Below are 19,325 nucleotides of genomic sequence, written 5' to 3' on the forward strand. Positions count from 1 at the left end.
TAAAGCTTGTGTTTCCTTATCTATTTTAATTTTGGATGATCTGTCCATTGGTGAAAGTGGGGTGTTAAAATCCCCTACTCTGATTGTGTTACTGTTGATTTCTCCTTTTATGGCTCTTAGCATTTGTCTTATGTATTGAGGTGCTCCTATGTTGGGTGCATAAATATTTACAATTGTTATATCTTTTTGGATTGATCCCTTGATCATTATGTAGTGTCCTTCTTTGTCTCTTGTTATAGTCTTTATTTTAAAGTCTATTTTTTCTGATATGAGAATTGCCACTCCAGCTTTCTTTTGATTTCTGTTTGCATGAAATATATTTTTCCATCCCCTCACTTTCAGTCTGTATGTGTCCCTAGGTCTGAAATGGGTCTCTTGTAGACAGCATATACACAGGTTTTGTTTTTGTACCCATTCTGCCAGTTTATGTCTTTTGGTGGGAGCAATTAAACCATTTACTTTTAAGGTAATTATTGATATGTATGTTCCTATTACTATTTTCTTTATTGCTTTGGATTTGTTATTGTAGGGTTTTTCCTCCTCTTGTGTTTCCTGCCTAAAGAAGTTCCTTTACCATTTGTTGTAAAGCTGGTTTAGTAGTGCTGAATTCTCTTAGCTTTTGCTTGTCTGTAAAGATTTTAATTTCTTCTTCGAATCTGAATGAGATCCTTGCTAGGTAGAGTAATATTGATTGTAGGTTTTCCCCTTTCATCAGTTTAAATATGTCTTGCCACTCCCTTCTGCCTTGCAGAGTTTCTGCTGAAAAGTAAGCTGTTAACCTTATGGGGATTTCCTTGTATAGTATTTGTTGCTTTTCCCTTGCTGCTTTTAATATTTTTTTTCTTTGTATTTAAGTTTTGATAGTTTGAGTAATATGTGTCTTGGCATGTTTCTCTTTGGATTTATACTGTATGGGACTCTCTGTGCTTCCTGGACTTTATTGAGTATTTCCTATCCCATACTAGGGTAGTTTTCAACTATAGTCTCCACAAATATTTTCTCAGTCCCTGTCTTTTTCTCATCTTCTTCTGGGACCCCTATAATTCGAATGTTGGTGCATTTAATGTTGTCCTGGAGACTGTCCTCAATTATTTTCATCCTTTTTTATTTATTCTGCTCTGTGGTAGTTATTTCTACTATTTTATCTTCCAGGTCACTTATCAGTTCTTCTATCTCAGTTATTCTGCTATTGATTCCTTCTAGAAAATTTTTAATTTAATTTATTGTGTTGTTCATCATTGTTTGCTCTTTAGTTCTTCTAGGTCCTTGTTAAATGTTTCTTGCATTTTGTCTATTCTATTTCCAAGATTTTGGATCATCTTTACTATCACTACTCTGAATTCTTTTTCAGGTAGACTGCCGATTACCTCTTCATTTGTTTGGTCTGGTGGGTTTTTACGTTGCTCCTTCATCTGCTGTGTGTTTCTCTCTTTTCTCATTTTGCTTAACATACTGTGTTTGGGGTCTCTTTTTTGCAGGTGGCAGGTTCATAGTTCCCATTGTTTTTGGTGTCAACCCCTAGTGGCTAAGGTTGGTTCAATGGTTTGTATAGGCTTCCTGGTGAAGGGGGCTAGTGCCTGTGTTCTGGTGGGTGAGGCTGGATCTTGTCTTTCTGTTGGGCAGGACCACATCCATTCTTAATTTTGGGGGTATCTTTGACCTTATTATGTTTTTAGGCAGCGTCTCTGCTAATGGGTGGAGTTGTGCTCCTGTCTTGCTAGTTGCTTGGTGTAGGGTATACAGCTCTGTAACTTGCTGGTCATTGAGTGGAGCTGGGTCTTAGCATTGAGATGGAGATTGCTGGGAGAACTTTTGCCATTTGATATTACATATTGCTGGGATGTCTCTGGTGGACCAATGTCCTGATCTCAGCTCTCCCCCCTCAGAAGCACACGTCTGACACCTGGCTTGAGCACCAAGGCCCTGTCAGCCACACAGGTCAGAAGAAGAGGGAGAAGAAAAGAAGGAAAGAGAAAGAAAGAAAGAAAGAAAGAAAGAAAGAAAGAAAGAAAGAAAGAAAAAGGAATTAAAGTTATTAAATGTACTTTCAACTACATAAAATGGCTTTAAAATTTCTGTATTCTGATCCATCAGCTCACTGACCAACTAAAATGAGGTTTAATTGCTCTTAAGGGATCCAAAACTTTCAGGGTATCTGTATCATCATTACAGCAGTTAAGTTTACAATGGGCTTATATTCTAAATACAGATAATCCTTAATTAAAACCAAGTCTGCCTAGTTATAGTTGCAAACTCTTTAACTCAGTGAAATCCCCTCCTTAAAGTTTCTTCATTTCACACATACAGGGCACAGACACACACAGATATTTTCTTTATTTTATGAAAGAGAACAAGGAATAATTTAGTTTTTCTGTTATGAAGATTATAAATCAGTATATTACTAATCACAGTGGTCTTAATATTTCCCTCAGCTTGACTAAACTTTAGACCAATTTATTCTTGTCTATAGTACCACCACTTCCCTTTTCTTATAGATTTACTTTAGAAAACTTGTAATTACAAATTCTTTCTCTGCCCTGTTTGAAATGTACATAAATCCCCTTAAAAGTCTCTTGACAGTTTTATGACTCAGGGAATGTCTTCCTCAAGGACCTGGGAGCCATCCTTTTGAAACATAATCATCAAGGAAGATAGCTCTCTTATCTCCCAGTCTCTGTGTCTGAGTGTGTGTGTGGGGGGAGGGTAGAAACCTAATTTTAGTGGGTACATCTTATACCTCCTGTCCTAAGAATATGAGAAAGTTTAATTTTCCTATGAGTAAGGCCAATCAGCAAACACAGGTGACCTAAGATTTCCCCCATCTCAACTGGTAAGAGTCTCTAGCCCTTTGTTTCACTGGGGTCGAAGAGTAGTCTCTTTTCCCCACTACAATAGTCTTAGACAAAGTCCTCCTTGACTGTTTAACTTCACTCAGTGAAATTTTTCTTTGACATTATTCAAAATACTTTTCTGTGGAGACCCATAATTTTTCATTTATTTTAGAGGGTTTCTGCATTCATGTATGAAATATGTAAATATTTATGATATATACCAAATTAAATCTTGTGACTTGGGTTAAAGAAAGTCAGTGGGCAAAAAGACTTTGAAGACTTCAATATCTCCAAACCTCACTCTTGAATTATGTTTTATTATTTTTAGTTTATTTATTTTCTTCCCAAAGAAAATGACAAGAAAATCAACAATTGAAGGCAGCTGAAAAATAACAGAGACTCATCAAAATTTAAATTCTATAATTCAGTAATTGAATGACTAGCCTATAAACTATTATACCAAATGTCTTTTTGCTAGTTATCTTTAAACATGCCTTTACAGATTACACTCCATTTAAAGCTATTATAAACTAATGGACAAAATTCCCTGTGCTGTAGAATATATCCTTGTTGCTTATTTATTTTATACATAGAAGTTTGTACCTCTTAATCCTATACCCCTATCTCGCCCATCCCCACTTCCCTCTCCTCACTGGTCACTAGTTCGCTTTCTATATCTGTGAATCTGTTTCTGTTTTGTTCTACACATTAATTTTGTTTTTTAGATTCCACATGTAAGTGATAAAATAGAGTATTCGTCTTTCTCTGTCTGACTTATTTCACTAAGCATAATACTCTCTAGGTCCATCTATGTTGTTGTGTATAGCAGAATTTCATATTTTTATGGCTGAGCAATATTCCATTTTATACATATGCCATATCTTCTTTATCCATTCGTTGGTTGGTGGGCATTTGGGTTGCATCCATATCTTGGTTATTGTAAATAATGCAGCTATGAACATTAGGATGCATGTATCTTTGCAAATAAATGTTTTTGTTTTCTTTGGATATAAGCCCAGGAGTGGAATTGCTGGACCTGATGGTAGTTCCATTTTTCATTTTTTTGAGGAACCTCTATGCTGTTTTCTATAGTGGTTGCACCAATTTACAATCTCACCAACAGTGTACAAGAGTTCCCTTTTCTCCACATGCTGGCCAACATAAGTTATTTGAAGACACTTTGTTGATAGCCATTCTGACACGTGTGAGGTGATATTTCATTGTGGTTTTGATTTGCATTTCTCTGATGACTAATGATGTTGAGCATTTTTTCATATGCCTGTTTGTCATCTGTATATCTTCTTTGGAAAAATGTATATTCAGATTTTCTGCTCATTTTTAAAATCAGATTGTTTATATTTTTTGATATTGAGTTGTACAAGCTATTTATATATTTTGGATATTTACCCCATATGTTGAGACATGTTCTCTCTATGTCAATTTTGATGCGAATTTTTATCATAAATGGATGTTGAATTTTGCCAAATGTTTTTTCTGCATCTATTGAGTTAAACATGTGATTTTTATCCTTCCTTTTGTTAATATGCTGTATCATATTGATTGACTTGCAAATATTGAAACATTTTATCATCCCTGGAACAAATCCCACTTGATCATGGTGTATGACCCTTTTTATATATTGTTGAATTTGATTTGCTAATATTTTGTTGAGGATTTTTGTGCTAACATATCAACTCTAGTACTTTGTACTAGAGTCAGGAGTTTTCTATACAAAGAAAACTATAGCAAGTAAAGGAGAATATTATATTATGAAAAACAAGAGTGCAGGATTCTGGGGTTTTTTGCAAGATGGAGAGTAGAAACCACTTATGCCTCATTTTCCATTCTTTTGCATGTTCTTCCTTACTCTTTCCCAACACTTTCCTTCTGCTGGTTAAAGAGCTGTGGAAGTACATCAGCAGAATGTGTGGTTTCAACACTTATCGAGACTTGGGGATAGAGGACAAATAAATCATCTAAATGCATTTGGCACCATTACTAGACATCTTCTTGCCCATTATTCACTGACTGTTGTTTTGTAAAGGGCAGAGTTAAAAGCATGATATGTAGTGAAGCTCCCCAAGTTCAAACACTGAGTCTTCTGCTCTTAGGTAAAATGGAGAAATTATAGTGCTAAACATTTAAGAGGGTTGAAAAGGACAAACCATGTAACCTTGTAAAGCACTTAACACAGTGTCTCATCCTACTAAATGTTAGTTTTTGTTTTGTTTATCAGTTATGATATAACAAACTCTCACAAACTTATGAGCTTAAAACCATCATTCTTGTTGTTCATGATTTTCTGTATTAGGAATTTGGGAAGGTCTCAGTTGCGTGGGATGGCCTCATTCCACACGGCATCAGCTGGAGTAGATGAGGCCAGAGGGTGCCCTAAATTTTCTTCTTCACTCACATGTCTGGCACCTTGACATCCTTTCTCCCTTTTTTCATGTGCCATCCCATCCTTGGTCCTTTCTCTGGAGCTTTTTCTCCTAGGCTGGTGATCCCATGGTAGTCTCACTTCTAACATGGTTGTTAGCTTCCAAGAAACTTTCTGTGGAAACTTTCAGGCCAGTTTAAAAGTTAAGCCTGCATCTGACCAGCAATCACAGGACTCAATCAGATTTGATGGGATTCAGAAATAGGCTGAGTTTCTTGGTGAGGCTTGGAAAGGTCACCCTGCAGAGGTGCCTGGGAGATCTTTTGTTACCACCACCTTTGGGAAATGCACTCTTCAGTAATTAGTCTATTTATGGTTATTACTACTTCAGTGATTTTCTCCACATTATGTAACCTAAATGAGATACTTTCATTTTTGACTAAGTTGTGTTGATCTTAGTTTATTAGTTCTGTCATTCAGCTTTTAAATAAATACTTACTGAATAACTATCATGTGTGGGACACTGCTCAAGGAAATGTGGCTACAGAAGTAAACATTGCAGGTAAGCTCCTTGTTCATATGTTATCATAAAAATAATTCCTCAGGATATGATAGAAAATGACTGACATCACAGATGGGGGATATGGAGAGCTTATTATTTGCTGGAGATCAACCCATTTTTGAAAAAGTGACATTTGAGCTAAGATCAGATTGACAAGAACCCCTATGAAAATATTGAAGAAGAATATTCCAGGTAGAAGGAATGGTAAGTATCAAAGCCCTGAGGTTTTGACTAAATCATCAGCCACAGAAACTTAAAGCTCAAAGGGATTTTTAAGGCTGTGATGAGTGTTGGGAAGAGATTTACCTGTCCTAGTAACTCTTCTCTATCTGCAATTGTGCCTAATTCAGAGAATCTTCTCTGGCACTTATGAGAGAGGAAAGTAAGTACTGTTAATTCAGATGTGGAAAAAAATCAGTATATTTATTTGATCCTAAGGTCCCACCTATGACACCAGATTAGCAGCCCATTTCCTCTATAAATGTAAATACTGCCCCAAACTCCATTAACTAAATCCAACACCTTTTCCTTCCACAGGGTCTGTGTAGGATAGTGGCTTGGACAGCTTTACCAACAGAGCAGTAGTTTCAGTTTCCTCCTTCTCCAGAGTTCTAGGACATTTTCAGATGGGTAAGTATAGCCTTCAGTTTCCCTTGGGGATGGAGAAACCTTGGCTCCACCTCCAATTTTCCTTCTCCTCAAAGTAACTGTGGTTGGGGGAGAGAGCTATAGGGATGGGGGAATGGGGCATGGATTGAAAGAGTAGCTCCATACCATCAAGCAAGTCTTCACCTTTATTTTCTGCTGCAAGTGCCATGGCAATGTCATGTGTCTCAACCAAATGAACTTCTAATATTTTCAGCTTACCCAATGTTCCATATCATCTCTGATGCCATCTTTTATTACAGTCCCTTGACTGAACAGCCTTAGTTGCTTTGTTTTCCAGGTGGGACTATGAGGTTTGAGCCCTCTGTCTGGCTCAGGCTTGGCTTGTACAGCAGAAAAATGCTTTGAACAATCCATTTTAATCTGGGGCATCTGCTGCTTTTGGCCTGGTTTAATGTAAGAGCTAAGGGAATTTTCTAAGGGGGCAAGGCTGTCTGAAAATATTTATGCAGATTTTTTGAGTCAGTTTCTCCAATAGGTTACCTGCATCAGAATTAAAAGACAAATCTAGGAAATAAGAGCTCAAATTCAAGTCAATGCTTTATGCTTGATTTACCACAGGAGTTTCTTTGTTTGTTTTTCACATAGAGAGCCAAAACCCCTTATAGTAGCCCAGGAATCACTGAAAAAAACTAAAAAAACAAGGAGACATTTTATTGTCATGTCCAAATGGATCTAATGTTGGCTTGATGGGCTGCAGAAATGGCTGAGCTATAAGATTGTCCAGCTATTGACATTCTTCCTTAAGGAGCCTTGAGCATCTTGCCACCTCCTCTCTCAATTGAATCAGACATTTCCTAACGATTCTCCTAGTTTCTGCCTATAGCAATTGTCACTTGTTCTCCTTTTACATGCAGTGTAGATATACATCTCTGTTATCTGAGAAAGGTTAGAACCCTCTGTCAACTGAAGACAAATCTCAGTACTAGTTATTACAATGGAGCAAACCAAGGTTGACTGCTGGCTTGACGAGGAAGTCCCGCTGCCCAGAAGAGAGTGAGAAACAACCAGGGAGGTTATTTTTGAACCTATCCTAATACTCAGCCTATAAGCACCTGCTCCTTATAAAGTAAAGAAAATGCATTGCTCAGAAAGCCATAAAGTTTGGTCATCATTTTCATTGCTAGTTAGATTGACTCCTCTCAAGTAATTCCAATTGGCTTATGAGGCCTTCATTTATTCTCTTCTAGAAAATCATGTATGTCATATCCCATCTTCATTACTAAAACTATCAAGAAGTGTTCAGGATCTGAGATTTTAGCCCACTTTCAAGCTAAATTAGCATGTCACAATTATATGTATATGTACATATACACATACAGATACATATTAGGATCATAAAAATGTGCAAGCTGAAACTGCACTAAACATACTTAATATTCAATGTGTAAAACTGCATTGTTCCTTGACCTTTAAAATGTTTTGTCAAAATACTAAAAACTCTCTTGTTGTTGATTATAAATATACAGAGAAGGGAAAAAAATAAAATCATTATTTTTTTAAGAAACATAGAGATTAGTGTCTTATTTCTTTGTAAAATCTTATCAAATATTTGAAAAGTACTTGCTTTCTTCTGGTCTTACAATATTATAATATGTTATTGTAATATGCAATAAAATATGGAGTGAGCACTTTTATTATGTTGAGAAATTTCATACTCCTTTCTAAATGTGGATCAGCTTCCAACATTTTTTCTTTGTATTTTCAACATTGTGAAATATTTCCAGGAGTTACTCTAATGTGAAATTACTTGGTATTGACACTTCCTCTAAGATATCTATATCCTTTTAAACACAGTCACTATCTTTTTTTATGGTGATAGGTTTGTCTTCACTAAAGTCCTCTGGCTGGATATTGAGTCTCTCAAACAGTAGCCTTGTCAACATTCCCACAGGCATTTATCTTCTAACCATATCCAATTTCATATTCAACCCCTTCACTGTTTATTTCTTTGTTAGACTTTCATCTTTGTTGGCTAGCTACCTCTTTTGATTATCCATTTTTGAAAATGTCAAGTTGGCTTATTACTGGTAAGCCAGGAAGCAACATAATTGCTCACTTTGCTGTCTATGCATGAACTATATATAAAAGATGTACAGTAACCAATCACCAGCAGACTTTGAGAGAAGTGACCTGATTGGTCACTGATTATGATATACATCTGTTATTTACATAGTGATTATGGAATGAAGGCCTAGTAGTAAAATTTGTGCTTTATACAAATAATAATATTTAATATTCCATCATAAGCTGAATTCAGCTGTCTTAGTCAGTTACAGCTGCTATAACAAATACCATAAACTGAAAGGCTAAAACAATAAACATTTATTTCTCACAGTTCTGGAGTCTGGAAAAACCAAAATCAAGGTTCCAGCACACTTGGTGTCTGGTTAAAGCCCTCTTCCTGGTTTGCAGACATCTGGCCTTCTTACTGAATCCTCACATGGTAGAGAGACATCTTTCCCACATCTTTTCTTACAAGGGCACTAATCCCATAATGAGGGGCTCTATCCTCATGACCCTAATTACCTCCCAAAGGTTCCATCTCCAAATGCCATCATTTTGGAGATTAGGGCTTCAACATATGCATTTGGGAGAACACAAACATTCAGACCGTAACACATGCTCTTGGAGGATTGTTGTTATGTAACTAAATCATAGTAACTGAAATTTGTGAATATTACACCATGCAAAGTAAAGACTGCCTGTGTGTATATATAAAGAGAGAAAAAGAGAGAGAGGAGAGAACAAATGGGGCAAAATATAAACAATTGGTGAAGCTGATTATACAGTATATAGGCATTTCTTATACCATTCTTGCAATTTTTCTTTATTTCTTTAACAATTTAGAATGTATTTTTCTCTCTTTTTTAGCTTTATTGAGATATAATTGACATGTAACATTGTGTAAGTTCAAGGTGTATAATGTAATGACTTGATATATGTATACTGCAAAATTACTACCTCAGTAAGGTTAACACATCCATGACTTCATATTTCCATTTTCTTTATTTATTCATCCATTGACAAACACTCCTGTTGTTTCCATATTTTAGCTATTGTAAATAATGCTGCAATGAACATGGGGGTACAGATATCTCTTTGAGATAGTGACTTCATTTTCTTTGGATATGTAACCAGAAGTAGAATTGCTGCACCATATGGTAGTTCTATTTTTAGATGTTCCTTTTTTTTTTTTTTCTTTTTGCCCCACCTCACGGCATGTGGAACATCTCCGATTGAGGATGAAACCTGCGTTCCCTGCAATGGAAACACAGAGTCTTAACCACTGGACAATCAGGGAAGCGCATGGTAGTTCTATTTTTAACTTTATGAGGAACCTCCATACTGTTCCTTGTGATTTTCTATTATAGACTCTTGTAGGAAGGGCTATCTCACTTCTGATTTTGTGTGCTCTGTCTTGACTATTGTTCATGAACTTCAAAATTTCTGGGGAAGCTAGAAGTTACTTTAAGCCTACTAACCTTCCCTTTCTCCTTAAAATGGGGCGAAGTTTACTACCATTGCACTGGATCATTCTTCATACCTGCTGATTCTTTAGAGTATGTGTTCTCCACCTTGATCCCATTTGATAGACTTGAGTATGTTTGTCAAATAATTTAATTCTCTGGAGAAATTCAGAAATAATTTCTGATATAACAAATTTGCAAAATAAAATTGATACAGAATGACATTTATTTTGAGATAATTTCTCTTTTAAATAAAACCATGTGATATAAAATATAAAGTATCTAAATCTCTTTACATATTCATTGGTAAATTTACAAAAACTTTTTATTTGCTAATTAGAAACATGTGCATAAAATATTAATGTGTCTCTTATGAAACTATTTGGATAATGACATTTTAATAATTTTAAAACAATTGCTAAAATTTATAAGATTGTTGTTACAGTTTTACTTTTCTGTGTCATTTCCACTAATTATAACCCTTGTAACTTGGGTCAATTACAAAAAATATGTTTATCTATAATATATTTTATTGTAATTATTAACATTTAGAATAGGAAAATTAGTGTATATTAGGCAAAAATATCAATAATTAAGGTTTGATTTTTGGTATTCTAAGAAATGTGTAGTTTGAATGTTGGAAAATGTAATAATGATTTTATTCTTGTACACTTCCTTACTTAACACAGATTTATTCTATATAATTGGTCATGATCTGATAGAGTCAAAAAGTAGATAATTATTTTTTAAAATACCAAGTATATTGTCACAGCATGTCCACTGGCAAAAAAATTTTGAAATAAAATTATTTTCAAATATTTCCTGAAATTAAACAAGTAAAAGAATTTTCTGATATTTTGTTTTATAAAGGATGATTTTGTTCATAACTGAACATTTTGAAAAAAATCTGTTATCCCAACTTTGAAATATTTTTTCAAAATAAATTACTTTCAAATATATGAAAAACTTTAAAGAGTTATCTGAATATTGAAGGTAACAGTAGAAATTAAATAAACTTGATAGCTTATATTTGTTTTATTGCTAACATATTTTATGACTCAACAGCATTTCAGTGTTTTCCTAATTTTTGCTACAAAAAGGAAGTAAAACAACAATTTATTGTGGCAATACTTCATACTGACCTACTTTGTAAATTGTCTTTAAGCTCTAGGGTACAGAAAAGAACATTCATGCTTTTAAATTGGATACAAAAGCAGTTTCTATCCCATAGCTGTTGTAGAATAAATTTTCAGATAGAGACTATTAGACATGTCTAAATGCACTGCTGCTCAGAAAATTCTAAACACTTTCTTTGGTGTGCTTTTCCTGGGTGAGATTATTTAGAATTTTATTGAATATTTTAAAGATACAATATAAGTTATTAAACATTTTCAGTTTCCAATAACATGGTTCTTGTGGTATGTGATGCAAGCTCAATGTTGTTTCTTCAACATATTAAGTCTTTTTAGAATGGAATATAGTCATTCAGTGTTTCTGGGAGAGAAAGAAAGAGAAAGAGAAAGGGAAGGAAGAAAAGAATAGGGGGTGGGAAGAAGGAAGGGAGAAAGAAAACTGAAATAAGGAAGAAATAAGAAATAAAAATTAAGCAGTCATGAACAGTTATATTCAGAATAAGTGGGAATATAGGCAGACACTTCAAACATTAAAATAATACCACTAAACTTGATAATTAAATACCTTAAAGATTTGTTACATGATTTGTATGAAGGTGGCCGAAATGTTATTTTTGACACATGCTCTTTCCCCTCTTTCCAAATTACATCCTACATTCCTATTGCCTTAGCTATAATGTAGTTTTTGGATGAATATTTAGTGAAATGGGACAAACACCTATACGGTCTCTCTCTTATTTAGAAGGTATTAAATAACGATTTGTTTATTTATATTTTATATTTAAGAAACAAGATTTTTGTTTTCATTTTGTACATACTTATTTTAGCATTCACAATTTGGGAGCTAAGGGGAGGAGAAGTGTGTATGTGTGTGTGTGTGTGTTTAACATATTAGTGTATTAGTGAGGGTTTTCCAGATAAACAGAACCAACCAATAGCATATAAATATATAGAGAGATTTATTTTAAGAAATTTGCTTTCACAGTTGACTTGAGGTTTCCAAAATCTGATGGGATAGGTGGATGGGCTAGAGACTCAGGGAAGAGTTTTTGTTCAAAGACAGTCATGTGGCAGAATTCCTTCTTGGTCAGGAGAGGTTAGTCCTTATTCTGTTTAGGCCTTCAGCTGATTGGATGTGACCCACCTACATTATGGAGGACTTTGGCTTTATTCAAAGTACATTAATGTGAATGCTAATCTCATACCAAAAATACCTTCACAGAAACATTCAGAATAATGCTTGACTAAATATCTGGGCACTGTGGCTCAGCCAAGTTGATACAAAAATTTAATCATCACAGGCAGTGAAGAAGTGGTGTGGTTCTTAAGCCAAATTACTGAAACTTTAAAAGTAGTAACAAAATGTCAAAAGCAAAAGGAAAATTAAAATATTTCTCAATAGAAAAATTTCTCAAACACACAATCTTCCATATCTTCACAAAATTAATATGAAATGGACTTTCTAAAAAAAATAGGTCAGATTATATTACTCTTCAAACTTTCCATTGGCTCTCCAGTTCACTCAGAGGAAAAAAAAAATCTTGGAATGACATACAAAGCCTGACATCACTTGATCTCATTAATTATCTGACCTAATCCTCTTCTACTTTTCTCCTTGATCATACAGTCCTAGACACACTGGCCTTCTGATGTTTTCTGATATTCCATCATGCCTTCCCCTTGGGGCCTTACACTGGAATTTCCTTCTGCCCTTTCCGAGGTGGTTCCATGACCAACTCCTTCACTATTTCCTAGTTTCTGCTCATTGTCGCCTTCTCAGGGAGACCAATGTTGTCATCCTATTCAATGCTGCACATTTCCCCCACACTACTTTCACACATTCACCTTCCTTTCCATGCTCTATTTCTTCTTTCTTCCATAGCAATTATTATATTCAAAGGTTCTATATTATGTACTTATTTATTATGTTTTTACCCTTATCTCCCCAGCCCTGCTAAAGCATAATTTAACTGGACAGGGATCTTGGTGTGCTTTGTTTATTGATATATCTCAAACACAAAAACTAGAACCATAGCAAATAGACAATAGATTTGTTAAACAAGGAGGTAGATGGATGAATGAATGAAGCGATCATTTGAAGAAGAAGGATATATAAACTATAGGGTTTCTATTCTAAAAAAAGGAGCCAAGAACATTGAAAAAGAACTATAAAAATTAGTAAATATATATAGATAAAGTTAAAGTAAATTTAAATATCATTTGTTCAATGCTATGCAAAGAAACTTGAATGATCTGATGATGTATTATATTTTAGAAACACATGCATTTCTAAACTCTATCTTAAAAGACATAAAATATTCACAGTCCATGTGTCTGAAAATATTGAGAAATCTTAAGGCATGACATTCCTTAAGCACCAGGACAAGAAGTATTTGTCAGTGAATTATTTCAATGAATTATCACTCCAGGAAGGAGATAAATTCTGGTTCAATTTAAAATGCCACAGTGCACAATAGAAGAAAAGTTTCCCAAATACATTTTTGATGCTACCCTAAGACTGCTTCACATGATAAAACTAGCAGTTTAAAAACTATTATCTAAATTCACTCATGAATTTAAATGCAAAAAAATTAAATGTTGGAAAATAAAATGAGGAAATATATAAATACATATTATAATATTAAAAATGGCATTGATTTCAAGAATATAAGAAAAATCAAGCTAGAAAATTCACTATTGTAATTTACCATTTTAAATATTGGAAAATGAAAGTTTAATGTAAATTTTGACAAAATCCAAGTAGAATCAGATAAATACTCTATATATAGTAAAATGCACATTATTTCTGCCATGTAACTAGCACTAACTTTAACGTGAGTTAAATAACCATTGTTATTTAACAAATTAACATTGTCTCAGAATACTTATACAAGTGGGAACAAGTTAGATTTATAAATATTGGATACGAGGAAGGAAAAAAATAAATTCTTATATTTCAAGATTAATTACTTAGAAAACTTAAATGATGGTTGAACTTAACAATTTTTCTCTGGACTTTATTATGGTACAAAAGCAATATGCATTCAGTAGAAACCGTTCTATTATACTGAATTTTGATCTTTTCTGAGGCCAGTGATATGTAGTACCATAATCTCTTGTGATGCTGGGCGAGGCAGCAAGCCACAGCTCCCAGTAAGCCATGTGATCACACAACCACATCACTATAAAGGTAAACAATCAATACACTTACAACCATTCTGTACCCATACGACCATAACTGTTTTTTTACTTTCAGTACAGTATTCAATAGGTTACATGAGATATTCAACACTTTATTATAAAATAAGCTTTGTGTTAGATAATTTTGGTCAACTGTAAACTAACATTAAGTGTTCTGAGTACATTTAAGGTAGGCTAGGCTAAGTCATGATGTTCACTAGGTTAGGTGTATTAAATGCATTTTCAACTTATGATATTTTCAACTTATAATGGGTTTATCAGGACATAATCCTATCATAATTGAGGACGATCTATACTAGAAACAAATAATTTAGCAAATTTACTAATTTTAAAACAAAAATGACAAAACAAATGCTTTATATAAGTTAAAAATAACAAATAAAATGGCTAATATTTTCTATTAACAGTAATCATAACAAAAAAACCTAGGTAAGTATTCAACAAAAATTATTTGGACCTCTAGAGCATAATATGAAAAATTGAAAGATTTAAATGGAACTTGTTAATTTTCTTTCATATGAAGACCTTCTATGGTATATTTCATATACAGGGAACATACATTTATACACAAATGACATTTCAATGACAATCACAACCCCTTCCTTGCAGCCTACTTTTAACAAAATAATATAAAATTCCTGTAGAAAAAAATAATAGTGCAAATAATTATTTTGAAATATGTGACAATATTCAGAAAATTTCTGTAGAGTAAGGAGGAATAATTAATCCTTCTGTTTATTCAAACACAATGTTGTAGCAATTAATGTAGGCTGAAACTAACACAATGAAGGTATAAATATATTAATTAGATATAATTGGGAGAACAGATGTATATGACAATTCCATAGATGCAAAAGAAGACACTTTAAATCATTTGGGAGAAAATTGAGTATTCATTGTGACAGTTAGCCAGACATTTGTAGAAAAATAACATGTAACTTTACTTCACTACTTGTGTCAGAAATAATTCCAGATGTCTAAATGTCTAAATAGGACCAGAAAGTTATTAGAAGAAAAATCATGAATTTTAAAATGATAAACTTGGAATGGAGACAACATTTTAAAACATGGCAACTTATTCAGGAAGATGATAAATCTCACAAAAGATTCAAATTTTGATTACATTTTATTACACTTTACTAGATAGAAAATTAAAGTATAAAATCAAAGAATTCTTAAAAACTAAAAATGAAGAAGAACTCTATTGCCAAAGGAGAAATCACAGAAACACATATACATGAACTTACAAACATCTAAGATGATGCTTTTTTTCACAATAGAAGAAATGTAAATTAAATGAGGAAAATTTTTCACATATGATGGCATACAATTTTATATACTGATGATAGTATTTGAGAGGAAAACACTCATAATTTGTTTCTGGGACTATATGTTCATGAAATAGTTGCGGAGCACAATTTGGAACATATTGTAAATTATAAAAATCATGTATTCTTTGGCTCAGCAATCATCATTTGCATAAAAATTATAGATTTCATATATATTATATGTGTATATGTATACATTTTATATAGTCTCAGTTTAGAGATATGTATTCATAAACATTGCCTAGAATTATAAATAAGTTATTAAGAGTGATCATTGCTGTGCTAAACCCAGGATGCAGGAGTGGAGTGATGAGTATTCAGAGAAGAGCAAACAGTATGGGGAAATCTTCAGTCTTCACTGTGAATTTATCAATGCTATTAAAAAATTTCTTTAGTTATAATTGTATACCCTTTTTACTATCTTTTTTTTTTCACCATAAGCTTTGATTACTCTTTAGGTTTTATTATCCTTGGTGTTTCTTAGGTTTACTTTAGTTCATGGTACCTGGTAATTATTGATCATGAAGAGTCTGCTCTAATTAATTAGTTGATCAGTTATTTTTAATGAGTTCAAAACCCCAAACAAAGGCTAAAACCTTGACAATAAACAACACCTAAGTATATAGTTCCAACACAAACCATTTAAACTCCTTCCTCCACCAGAAATAACTACTATCCTAAATTCTATGTTTATCATTTTCTTGTTCTCTTCTTTATATAATCTTGTGTCCGTATATTTATTTATAAAACATGCTTTTAGCATCATAGAAAAAGGCATCAAGTTATAAAAATGTGGGGACTTAATTTTAAGCTTCCTATTACATTCCTAAAATTCATTCATGTTTGGAAACATTGCTACAGTTCAATTTTTGACTGCTGTTAAATATTCCATTACATGAATATACTATTGTATATTAATCGATTCTCCTAATGATCAGAGGTAGAGTTGTTTCTAAGTTTTATGAATTGTTCCTATAAATATTCTTGTACATGTGTTCTGCTGTTGATATATACTTAGGCATGGAATATTCAGGTACTGGAGAAACTGTCTGTTTTCCAAAGCAGTTGTACCAATTTACACTACCACCAGCAATGTACAGAGACCCTGTGACCAACATCTTCAACACGTAGCTATTTTCACACATTCTCGTTTTTTTCCCCAAATAATTAGGTGTAAACAGAACTCCATAATGGTCTTGAGTTTTTTGATTATCATTGATGTTGAATATCTTCTCATATGTTTGTTGGTCATAGTGTTTCTCTTCCTTAAAATGCTTATTTATGTCTCTTGCTCATTTTTGTATTGGGTAGTTTGTTCACTTCTTACTGATTTTTGTTATTTACACATTTTTGACATGACAATTTTAAATATGATTCCTTTAGTTTGTAATTTGCCATTTTCACTTTCTAAAAGTGACTTTTGATGAAAAAAGTTCTTAAATTTAATTTAGTGAAACATCTTTTAAAGTCTATCATTTTTGTGTCTTGTTTTAGACCTCTTTCCCTCCTCCAAAGTTTAACATATATTTACCTATATTTTATAGAAAAAGTTTTTAAGCTGTTTTTGCCATTTGTCCTTAATCTGTTTGGGTTAATTTTTGTGTATACTGTGGGGAAGATCCATTTTTCATCTTTTCCCATGTGCCTAATTAATTTCAAAGATCAATATTGTTGAGTAGCTTCTACCTTTCCCATTTGTTTTCTAATTAAAAATGGAAACAAAGGTAAATAACAAACACAACCCTAGGATCTAGCTTTAAAACACATTTCCTTGTCACTAGTCTCCTTAAATAGATACACTTTGATCAGTCCAAATGATACTATGTTCTTTTTCAGGAATCACCTTCTTTTTTTTTTTTTTTTTTTTTTTTGCAGTATGCGGGCCTCTCACTGTTGTGGCCTCTCCCGTTGCGGAGCACAGGCTCCGGATGCGCAGGCCCAGCGGCCATGGCTCACGGGCCCAGCCACTCCGCGGCATATGGGATCCTCCCAGACCGGGGCACGAACCCGTATCCCCTGCATCGGCAGGCGGACTCTCAACCACTGCGCCACCAGGGAGGCCCAGGAATCACCTTCTAATTAAATATTAGAGTGGGAGAGGTTTACATGTCCATATGTGTCCTGTGTTAATTTCCAGTGTTCCCCCCCCTCAAATTCTGCTATGAATGAACTTAGAAAATTCAAGGTAGGGCTCTTAAGTGTCAAGTTGTAAAGCAGGGTCCAGGAGGCTTAATTCTCAAATAGAAATATTGACATATAATAATACTGTAACTTTTACTGTATTTTTATTGCTTCTGGGCACTACTTAACCATTCATACATGCATTGTCTCATTTCATACTCACAATAAGCCATAGAGAGTCTTGATTAGTCTCAGTTTTCCACATAAGGAGGATTAGAGAGGTTATATAATTTGCCTACATCATACACATCATGTTTAAAGTGATTTAAACCTAATTCTTTCTTATTCAAAAGCACATGTTCTTTCCCATTATATGAAATTATCTTTCTACAACCCTAAACTATTTTTGTTGTTTATTCGTCCTTTATTGTCTATCAGTGTTTCTAAGGTTTCTCTCAGTGGCTGACTGAACAAGTTCATATTCAGTCCAGGTCCCCTCTTCATGGATGGGTCTTTTGTTAGGTGCCAGGATTTTTCTCTTCTCACATGCTGCTATAAATGAACCAAGACAGTAGAAGGTAGGACACTTGAGTGTGAAATTATGAAAGATTATCAAAGTTGTACAAATATTAAATTAAAAATATCAATTTCCAGTATTCAACCCAGATCTGAAATGTAATTTATTTTTTTAATGTTTATTTTAATAGAGAAGCTGAAAAAAAGTGTGTAATTCGAGTTATGAAGATCCATGTAGCAAACGTGTTGCACTATGTAAATTTCACCAAGAATATATAAGAGATATTCTTTCCTGACATGGAAGTTATTTTACTTTCAGAAAAGTTTTTTGAAAGTGCTGTTGACTTTTAAATAAAAAATTTCTTTAAGATTTTGTACAGCAGTAATTGAATAATAACTGGAATATAATTTCAACATTAAAATATGACTACTAAAATATAAAATAATATTCTCCAGATGCCACCATATACCATTAGCCCATTGAGCCCAGTGTGACAGTGATCCTTTCTCACTGTTAGGGCAGCACGACCCAGAAATATCCTTGCTTGCAGATTCTGTCTTGGATGGTCCACATGCTACTATTGATGCCAAATTCCCTGACAGTATAATCACTGCTCTCTGATAGAAGGTTGGCTGAGGCAGTCATCATTTCAAAGGGAGTAGCCAGTTACTCACTGAGTCAGGTAAAGCTGCCAGACACGTTGTCCGTCCTCTGTGCTGACACAGAAGAAGACATATCAAGAATCCCCACTGAATTGTGTTTGGACCCTGCTTGGGTACACAATACCATTGCTATCCCAGATATTTTCAGATATCAAAATGGGAAGACTTTCACTGGTCTCACACATACTAATATTTTTGTGAAAAGGAAAAGTATTTCTATATGAGCATAAGAGCTTCTTCTCCCACATTTTCCCATGCTCACCCAGTGTGTTAAGATTATTTTTTGCTGTCCAATGTGTTCCTATATACATTTTTGTGTGTGTAAAGAACAGGGTAAGGGATGTATTTGTATAGGACAATGGGGACTTTTTTTTAACTGTAGAGTATATGATTGATTATGTCTGTGAGATAATGAAAAATACTTTTGTCATATTTGCCTTTAACCCTGAGCAGA

The sequence above is a fragment of the Mesoplodon densirostris genome, chromosome 5 (assembly GCF_025265405.1).
Source record: "Mesoplodon densirostris isolate mMesDen1 chromosome 5, mMesDen1 primary haplotype, whole genome shotgun sequence".
NCBI classification, from domain to species: domain Eukaryota; kingdom Metazoa; phylum Chordata; class Mammalia; order Artiodactyla; family Ziphiidae; genus Mesoplodon; species Mesoplodon densirostris.